At 35.7% G+C, this 10,599-nt stretch overlaps 1 protein-coding gene across 1 annotated transcript in view; it reads right to left on the reverse strand.

Annotated features, from left to right (window-relative positions):
• ctbp2a (C-terminal binding protein 2a) overlaps window positions 1-10,001 on the reverse strand; it is a 51,922-nt gene extending 41,921 nt beyond the window's left edge. Inside the window, exon 1 of the mRNA XM_084096973.1 lies at window positions 9,805-10,001. The gene's annotated coding sequence lies outside the window, so the exon portion shown is untranslated. The remainder of the gene's footprint in view (window positions 1-9,804) is intronic.
• Between the last annotated feature and the right edge of the window lie 598 nt (window positions 10,002-10,599).

Below are 10,599 nucleotides of genomic sequence, written 5' to 3' on the forward strand. Positions count from 1 at the left end.
TTCGTTCTTTAAATGATCCGGACCACTTTGTTGAGGTGGCATTTTAAATATGCAGATCATTTCCTGCATGCTTATTTGTGGCATTGAATAATTTCAAGCAATCACAAATAGTTTTTTCCAGAGACCTTTAGAAATGTCAGTGCTCATCAAAGCAGCAGGACTGTCTCACTTCCTGTAACGCACACAAAGAGAAAAGACAGGTTTTAAATCAACTTCAGTAAAGTGTCGAAACACACAAGAAGGTTATCTGAGGAGGAGGTGCTGGAAGTGTTTAGAAGAACAGCGAGAATGCTCCCAATGTGTCACTGTTCAAGCGTGATAAAAGATAAACCACCATGTCTACCGTTTTAAACAAGGTTTTGCAGACCACACTTCAGAGTTTAGAAACCGTGTCATAAACGCTTGACCTCGCTCTCACACTGGTGAGAATCCATATCTCCCAACATATCGCTTTCTGCTTGAGTCATATCTTACTTTCTCCCCCCTTCCTCTCTTTATCTGTTTGAGAGCAAATAGAATTTTTCAGACAAATGTTCAGCTTCTCCTTAGAAAAAAACATGTCTCCTCTAGATTGTTGTAATATCTCAAACTGTTCTCATGTTTACAAAGATGCCAAAGTCTACCATCAAAAGTCAGAGATCTCTATATAAACAAACATTTCTCACTTAATTCTTCCAGTCTATGCTAACAACATTCCTCAACTATATATTCTTGTCAGAAAAAAAAAGTGATCTCAATGTCTCAAACTGTATTAAGACATGCCAGTCAGACATCCTAATATTCACTCAAAGATTTCTTATCCGTAGGAGAGAAGTATTCATTATGGTCATTATTTTTGCATTTATGTTTGTCACCGCAGCTTTAAATGAAACAAAAAAGAGCAACATCAACAACATTTTCCTCTGTATCTCTTATCTCTGGGACAGAAATCTCCTCATGCAATGTCTCGAACACTTGACCACACTCCCATGCATCTGTATCTCTTAACGCATCGCTTTCTTTCTTAGTCATATCTCTTGCTTTCTTCCTCTCGGTGTAGGACAGAAACCTCCTATAGGTCACAAAACAAAAACCACAATACATTGCAACAAGCAAAAATAAGTGAACTGGCATTTGTAATATAACTTCACAAACAGTATGTGAAAACCTCTGCGATGGCTGTATTGATCTGTGATAGTCTCAGCTATAATAAGCCAAGCGTTTTGCCACGACCCCTCTCAGTCTGAGCACAATAAAGGGGCCCCTTGCCTCTCTGACCCCTTCATAACACACTGAACTCAATGACCCTGCTTTGACTCTCACTCCTGGAGTCCTGAACTCTAACAACCTGCAGGAGAGGCCGATCACATCGCCTCCTACAACGCATCACGATTTCAGCTCAGGGAGCTCAGGGATTAATACTGAAAAATCATCAGCAATTTCAGACACGCAGGCCATTTTCCTCGTATCCGAACACTGACTAAAGGGACACCCTGTGAGGGTGAGGGGTTAAGGCGAGACACCCCAGGTGAATAGGGTAAAAAAAAAATAATAATAATAATAAATATCACCATACTTCACCAGTTGATTACATTAATAATAGCAAACAAGTATTACAAGTTTTCTGAAATGTTATGTTTAAATATGCAAATTAGGCTTTGTCTAATTAAATATGCACTAATTTGCATACATTTCTAGAACAGAAATCTGAACATTGGATGAAGTCAGGTTTAAAATTATTATTTCATGTATTTTATATATTAGAGCCAAAGGTTTTTACAGAGGGGATTTTGGATATCTCTATGTATCACTCTCATTAAGAGAGTGATACATAGGAATCACTTTTTAGGAAATTTTTTTTTAGGAATAAAATGTATAAAATCAGGAAATTATATATGAACAAACCCTTTTGTAAAAACCTTCATAATATAGATAGGAATACAACTGTAAAGTACAAGTGCTATACTGAAGTGGAGATTTCTGGCTCAGTGTAGGAGGAAAAACTCATTTTGAGAAAACGGCCTTTAAAGATATATACTGTAATTGAAATCTACAGATGCAAAAAGATAAAGTGCTCTAAAACATACAGTTAAAAGTGTATTTTGGATGTTTTCCGTCCACTAGTCTGAAAAAACACTTTATGGAAAGCCAAAAAGGCCAAAATCTCAAACTTGACAGATGCATGAAAAACCACTGTTTTTGCCTGTAGTGTCTCCCCTTAATATGTCCTTATCTGATAGAGATAGCCTGTGCCCCTCAAAGAAAAGATCCATAAAACAATTTAGGGAAACTCAGTTGCACAATGTATCAGTGATCATCAGTATTAACATTTTTCAAATGGAAAAATATTGGAAATATTGGAAACAGATATTCTTGTACTGTAAGGGGTGATTCAAACGCAACACATGGCAGTAGAATTAAAGTCACCATGAAATCGAAATTGACAATTCTTGTTGTTTTTTTATTGAATATTGAAGTATTTTTTATAAATTATTTATCTGTGCACATAGGGGTGGACAAATACCGTTACTAGACACGATTAACCGGTAGAAATTTATCAGCCGGTAGAAATTTTGGACTATCGCCTCTATCACGGTTATGCTCGCGTGATGTTGCTGTGCTGCAAATCATTTCGATGCATTTTTAAGCATTAGGTTTAAAATTTGATTTTTGATTTTAAGCCATTGAAGTGCAATAAGCAGTGGAAAAAGAACTATACTATATATATATATATATATATATATATATATATATATATATATATATATATATATATATATATATATATATATATATATATATATATATATATACACTGCTAACAGAAATCTATTCTTGATTGATTGCAAATCTGAACACCAGGCATCAAAACACTGCAATGGAGATCTAGACAATGTACGCAATGTCACAACAGTATGGATCTGCCACCATACCATCTTTATCAATATCCCTATGGTATGCATTATGTTCTAACCATGAAATATTTTTTTCAAATAAGTTTTTATTACATGAAATAGCTTCAGTCATACAAATCAAAAAATATTTTTGAAAACAAATGTTTGTTTTTTTTGGGGGGGGGGGGGGCTGTACCATAATGGAAAATGGTCAAAAAAGTAGTTTTTCTATAAAATTATGATTTTCTTTTCTATTGAATTGCACATTTCTTTTAGAAATTGATAGATTTAAATACTTTTCACTCATGAAAACCAAAAACAAGTAGATCCCTATCATTTAATACCTATCATTTGGCTAACTCATCCTCACTCTCATCACATGGAAGAGCTAACTCTGCACTCTTCCTCTTTCCGTAAAATATTGCTGTATTCATTTTCTGAACAGAAGAAATCAATTTGTTGTTTATACACAAATACAACTATACTACAATAAACGCTTCAAATAAATAAATAACTGCAATCATAAAAAATCCCAATGGGGAAATACATTACTACAATTCCACTGTGGTACAGCGTTGCCATATGGCAACATACCTATTTTTCCATAGTGGTATAGCGTTGCCATCTTTAAAAATTGATATTTTCAAAAAATAAAAATAAATATTTTAAACGCAATAAAAAAAAGATATTAAACTCAATAAAACTATGTTAAACAAAGTTGATTTGTGAATAAAAATATCTAATTTACTAATCAAAGATGCTGCAAAAAAATCCCCCTTGAGAAGAGATGTTTAGAAATGAGATTAAAGGCAGGGTAGGTAGGACTATATAAAAATAAAAGATCCAAATTTGTTAAAACTTTCTATATATATCAATACATAATTAAAATGTAAGTACTCTGAAAAAAAGAGTATAAAAATCAAGTGACTCTAGACCGTTTAATCTGTATTAAACACAGCTCATTATTTCGATTCGGGACGAATCAAAGGATTGGCTTAGGCGACTGTCACTCTCTCTCGCAACCATGGCAACCACCCTTTTGCCACGGGATCTGCCCACTTGCGCGCGCACGTTTGATTTGAGGAATTCGAGAGGCACGGAACCTAGGAATAGCAAAACAATGGCAGAGAAAGAGCAATCAAAATTCACATTACCGGCATGCAGTTAGTGAAGGCAAACAAGGCAAAAAAAGAAGACAGTACAAGAAAAGGTAATGAACAAAAAGTCTTTGGATAAACAAAGAAATAAAACGCGTGCCAATATCATCGTGGCTTTCCAGCGACCACCCCGTCCTCAGCCTCTACTTCCTCGGACCCTAGTTGCACGCCACGGCCTCTTGCACGACCTCCTCTGCTTCGCCCTAAAATTATTTTTATTTTACAAAAGGACATTTTACAAACCTACATTTTGCGCATGTGCTCCTGCATGCACTTTTCCAGTCACAACACAGCAATCAAAGGAGGACGCGCTGAAAACTGTAATGCTGTTCTCTTCCTTCATAACTCGTACTGAGAATGTTTGAGTTGCAGAGGAATTTGTGACTGTTTCAGCTGTTCAACCACATCAAAGTTTCGTAATTAGTAAGTCCGTGCTTTTTCTCTTTTTGTTCTTATGTGCTGAAGGGCTGCTGTGCCTTGGTGAAACGGTGTTTGTACGTACGTGAAGAGCTCTTTTCCAAAACGCCATAAACCTAAAAAGCTGCCTCAAAGAACCAGCAAAAGTAATGATTATGAATGTGTAAAATATTGCAATAAGACATTTTAATTGTTTATTAATTTCTGTGTCGGCTGCAAAGATGAAGTTGACGATATTTGACTCGCGATCTTCGCAGTAGGCTAGTGAACGCATGCACCGGAGAAATGCACATTTAGGCTACATAGTTTTATTTTGTTTTGGATGGTTTTGTTTAGAACCAGATTTCTGTAAATATATTCCACATTTTTTAGGCCTGTGAGGCGAGGCTACGGTTCGGTTCACGATGATATAATCTCCAGTTCAAGCACCTTATGTTGTGATTGATAGCCTATATTTACTTTATGTATTTAATCCAGGAATGAAAATATTAATGAATTAATGAAAAAAAAATATATTAAAATTAAGATACAATTAATACAAAACGAAATTCGTTTTAAAGAAAGGCTTTGTGCTTTCTGTTTTGAGGTCTCTGTGAAAGTTTGAAAGTCTTAGTGCAGCTTTCAGAGCGCTCGCGTCCATAATGGAGAACTGTCAAGTAATATTGTTTTTTCCTCATAAATGCAAACACGAAAAATAAAAGACAAAAACTTTTTTAAAAAGACAAACCATAAATTTAGAAAAAAAAAAAAAAAAAAAGATGGATTTATAGCGTTTTGGGGGAAAAATGAATGGATTTATACCGTTTTGAAAATGTTATTTTTTTTTTTACTTTGAATTGATCATCAACAATATTGTTGTTTGATTTAATAATCACTGTTGCAAGAAGTGCCTAGTTAAGTTTTTTTTTTTTTTTTTTTTTTTTTAGTGGAAAAAGTAGGGGCTGCCACAGATTATGTTTAGTTAGCTCCTTTATTGTTTTTTTCTATAGCCTAGAATAATATAGGTCAAATGCAGCAAGTCAAAAGACCAACTGGACCTTCTTTGCCAGTTTGCTCACATTTCTTTGAAGGATGGCAAAAATATCGCCTGAATATCGATATCTAGATATTGGAAAAAAATATCGAGATATTCATTTTTGTCAATATCTCCCACCCCTACATGCAGAACACCATATATGTTATGAATCTTACACGAAATTCATCTTCATCACAATATAACTGATGGTAATGTAAAAAAGTGTATCAATGCAACCTGTTTTTAGCTTATATAACTAGCTCGTTAGCGAATCAAAAAATATATATTTTAAATTTACCAATATCAATATGCAAGCTTGATAGTGAGTACTAAAATACATCTTATTTGTTTATATTCATAAGCAATTAGTGTTAGATTTTTTTATTACATGTGATTCTGACATGATGTCACTACATGCACTGTGCTCCTTCCTCTCTGCTTGTCTCAGGTAAATAATGCGTCTTCAGCTCAGCGGTTGGAGTCGCGCGTTCATGTGTTTTGGGGGCGTGGCTTTGGAAGGAGCCCAGAAGGGAGGGGGTGGAGTGAATGGAAATAATGAACTGTCTTTAAAACAGTCGTGAGAGGTCTACAGACACTCGATTTTTATACTTTCTTTTTCAGAGTACTTACATTTTAATTATGTATTGATATGTACATAAAGTTTAAACAAATTTGAAAAAGAAGTTTTTTAGACCATTCCTACCTACCCTGCCTTTAAGAGAGCAATTTCTGGAGCATTTCAACAGGTGATGAGGGTGACAGTGGGAAAGAGTGTTTTGGAGGGACATTCAAATATCATGTGACTTAAAAACAGCACATCATTGGCTACATTAAGGCCTGCCCTTTTAATTCCCATAGTGCAATATATTGTATTTTTTTCTGAATAACAAGGAAATGAGTAGAAATGAATTGTTGCCATATGGCAATGCTGTACCATAAAGGGATATTGGCCAAAATGTCTATACATGCGTCTATACATCACGAACAGAATTATCATTATCAATGAACTAAAAGCACCCTTATCAAATTTTACCTAATTTTATTTTGCGAGGGTAAATCTAACTCTGCAGGGGTAGATTTGAATTTAACACCAGGAATTACCCCCCTCGCCAAGCACATGGATGGTCTCATGTCTGTATGAGAGAAAACAGGAAGCAAAGCCTGTAGCATTTCCTCTACAACCGACTCTGGCAGGAGAAAGAGTGTGAGCTCATTTATGGCTGGGCAACAAAAAAAAACAGAAGAGGTTCACTGACACTAGCAGCAACAACACAGAAAACGGAACCAACTAAACCTTTACCTGCAATCACACATTATTCCGTTACTCTTTTCCACACCTCTTCATAAATTTGCTCTTTAATAGAAAAGAGGGGAATCTAATGAAATAAAGTGAATTGAGTGAATCTTTTCTTTTAGACATTTTGAGCCTGAATCTCATCACATTCTGATTGACAGCCAGACACGTCCCTGAGACTCTCACACGAGCGGCGAGTGGAAATAAAAGGTTGAATTCTGCGGCTCTAGGCTGATGCCATGTTCCAATTTCATAGCAATTACCTTCCTATCAGGCACCGTCAGACATCCTCTCAGTCTTCCTAACTCCTACTGTTGAGAAATCACCGGAATGCTACACTAGCATATATGCAGAAGAGGCCATAATGGTGTGTGTTAAACAAGGTATTAAAAATTCATTAATATTCATCTTCTCTGCGTACCGCTCAAGTGAACGTCTGTGTTTGAGATTCAAGCTACACTCAAACAAACACATTTCACTTCTGTGCTCCGCTCATGGAAGAATGTCAACATTCCCAGGCTCAACACAACTGTAAAAGCTTCATTGCCTCTGGGAATGAACGCATGCTCACATGTAAAAGACTAAAATGAAAGGCAGGAAAAAACACACAGCTCAGCATCAAGCAATGCAGTATGTCTAAGGCAATGAATGCAGCTCATATGAAAAATATGAATAAAACATGATTCACTTATGGTATGGTCTACCTGAAATGTAAAATACACTACCATTCAAAAGTTTAAAAAATAAAATAAATTAACATGTGTTACAGCAAGGATGCATTACACTGATCAAAAGTGAGAGTAAAAACTTTTAAATTGTTACAAAAAAGTCAATTTCAAATAAATGTTGTTATTTAGAATTTTTAACTTTCTATTAATCAAAGAATCCCAAAAAAATGTATCGCAATTTAACATTGTTTTTAACAATGATAATAATCAGAAATGTTTCCTGAGTATCAAATCAGCATATTAATGATTTCTGAAGGATCATGTGACACTGAAGACAAAATTCCAAATTCAGTTTTGGAATAAATTGTATTAAATTTATTCCAAATGTATTCCATGTTCACAATCTTTTGAACACGGTAATAAATGAATTCAAAGCGAACAAAAAATATTGTATGAATTTGTATGTGCTGAATTTACCCTTACATCACATGCTTTTTCTTAAAAGGTCATGTATGACTCATATCTTCAAACAGATTCATAGCATGAAACAGGCCTAATTGTTGTATGACACCTACAATAATTGTGAAATATTTGGTGTGACATAAAATCTACTGTACAAATCTACTGTTGTCAAACATATCCATCGCATAACTTTTTTCATAAGGGGTATTTCAATGAATTTACAAAATTATTTAGCCTCTAAAGGTCAAAGTTTAATGATGTTTACTAATCACGTATCTTTTATTACCTTATATATTAATACCATATGGACATTTATTTGACACACTCATCTCAGACTGATGACCGATAACAGAAAACTTCAGGTTGTAACACTGAAACATGCATTTACACGACCTGAGCAGAATAAATAGCCATTTTCTACTTTTTACAAGTGGGAATTCACAAGCCATATTCCTGTGCATAGTTAGGACAGCAAAATAAACAGACTTATCAAGGAAAGAGAAAATCATTTCCAAAGTTTCCATATCTTTTGTTGTTGATGTCAGAGGTTAGGCATCCAATCTAACTCTATAGTATTTTGGGGTGAATTCATCATAGTCAAATTAGATGGCATGACATGCAACCAAGTTTGATTTTTAGGACATTTCTGCACAATAAACACTTTTGATCCACTTGATATCCAATATAAAACCACTTGAGAAGCACTGATCCGAAGTACAAATGAACTGAAGAACAGGATGCCATAAATATTAAAGAAGCCCTTTGCATTTTCCTGTCTGACTCTAATAAATGTCTTCCTGCTTCATATGCTGCCATGTACACTATGATTCAGTGTGTGATGTGTGAGCGCTCCGGGGCGAGAGACGGAGAGAGACAGAGAGAGAGGGAGAATTCTCAGCGGGGAATGTAATGGACGTGTCAGAAATCAAGGTCTCTAGTCATCAAACCGAAACATGTAACCTACTGAGAATACACGAGTAACACTATGGATTATTTACACTTACATTGCATCATATTAACCAGCAAGGATTAAGCTTGGAAAAGTCTTTCGGGGCCCGAAGTCTTCTTGAAAGGGCCCTTGACAAAGCCCTTAGAAACAGCAGATGTCCTGGTAGTGAACATCTGTACACACCCCCTCTCCTCCAACACAGACAAAGGGGCATCTCCCTAAACACACACTACCTACACTTCTTAAGATCTTGTTTTAATTCTGTGATATTAAAAAGGGGATAATCAAAAAACACCACAAATGTATATGCAATAAGTTGAGTGACAAGACTAAACTTTTAAACTACATCAAAATAGTGGTTGACTTTGCCAAAACCATATTTAGGGGAGCCTTATCACACAGTTACCAACTGAATACATGAATATTACCTTCAATGTTGTCTCCAGGTGTATATTTCCTCATATAGTGCCCTTGAAAGACATTCAACATTAAGAAAATATGCTAAGATAGCACGCAACAACAGTTTTAATAAAGCTATTTCATACATGGTCAACATTGTTTTCACTTGATCTAACGAATACAATGTAACCAAATCCCGAAGAAACAGCTGATACAATGTAGCCAAAGATCAAAAACCGAAATATAACCAACCAAAGACGTTGCATTTGCAACTATTCCGGTCGCTGAGTGGCTCAAGATGTCCTCGGATATTAGAAACACAGAGAGAAAAGCCCACCCATCCCCTCCATGTCGCAGGCGAATAAACACACACATGGACGGACACACCGCGCAACACCAGCCGCGGCTCCTTAAACCAACAACCGGCGAGTGCATCTTATATCTTACCTGGATAAACGCCTATATATGTGTGTGTGTGTGTGTGTGTGTATGAAGATATCGTGTTCATATATCCAGTAAAAATCAATCCGCTGCTCAAATGCACGTAAGCGTTCATGATTAATGACTCACCTTTAAAATGCTACAAAACTTAATCCAGCGTGTCCCAAAACTGAATATCTGATAATGATGTTTGGCTTTAGGTGATTGAAATAACTTACAGATGTGGCTCAGTTTGGCTAAGAGCGACAGAAGGTGGTTTACTGGGTTTAAAAAAAAAAAAGAGGAGGTGATTCGGAGACTATGGTGCACTACGTTTCATCTTTTCCCCAGTTGCAAGGATTGAGATGTCTCTGTTTTCCTTTTCTTTTTTTTCTCTCGATCTTTTTTGAAAGAGGCGGGGCATTGGAGTGAGCCGACCAATAGCGTGGCGGTTGGCGCGAGGGCCACGCCCACATCGAGTGCGTTTGCACTGGTCAGTTTGACCACAGAAGGCCTGCAGAGTCAGACCACTAGCATTGATTGCTATCTCGGTAGTCAACATTCTCTCGTTTTGACCCTTGGTATTGATTTTCAGGGTTTTTTTTACTTGTATGACAGCAATGTGTGTCATGCTTTTCTGTCAAATAGGCCTAACGTTACTTGAATTTATTTTGAATTGAATTTGAAAAATTGGGTTGTTTCCTGTAAAATGACTTTAAATCAACCTTTTTTTAAAAAAACAAAACAAACAAACATATTTTTATTGAAAAACATGGAGCATAACAAGAACATTTCCAAAAAACAAAACATTTTATATATATTTTAGCTCTTCCCACCCCCACCCACCCTCAGCATCCAAAAAATCAGTTACACAGGTATAGAAGTTATTATACAAAGTCTAAGATAGACATGTCCACATATTTCCAAATACATAAGAACATCATA

This window comes from Abramis brama, assembly GCF_963993115.1.
Source record: "Abramis brama genome assembly, chromosome: 21".
Lineage (NCBI taxonomy): Eukaryota > Metazoa > Chordata > Actinopteri > Cypriniformes > Leuciscidae > Abramis > Abramis brama.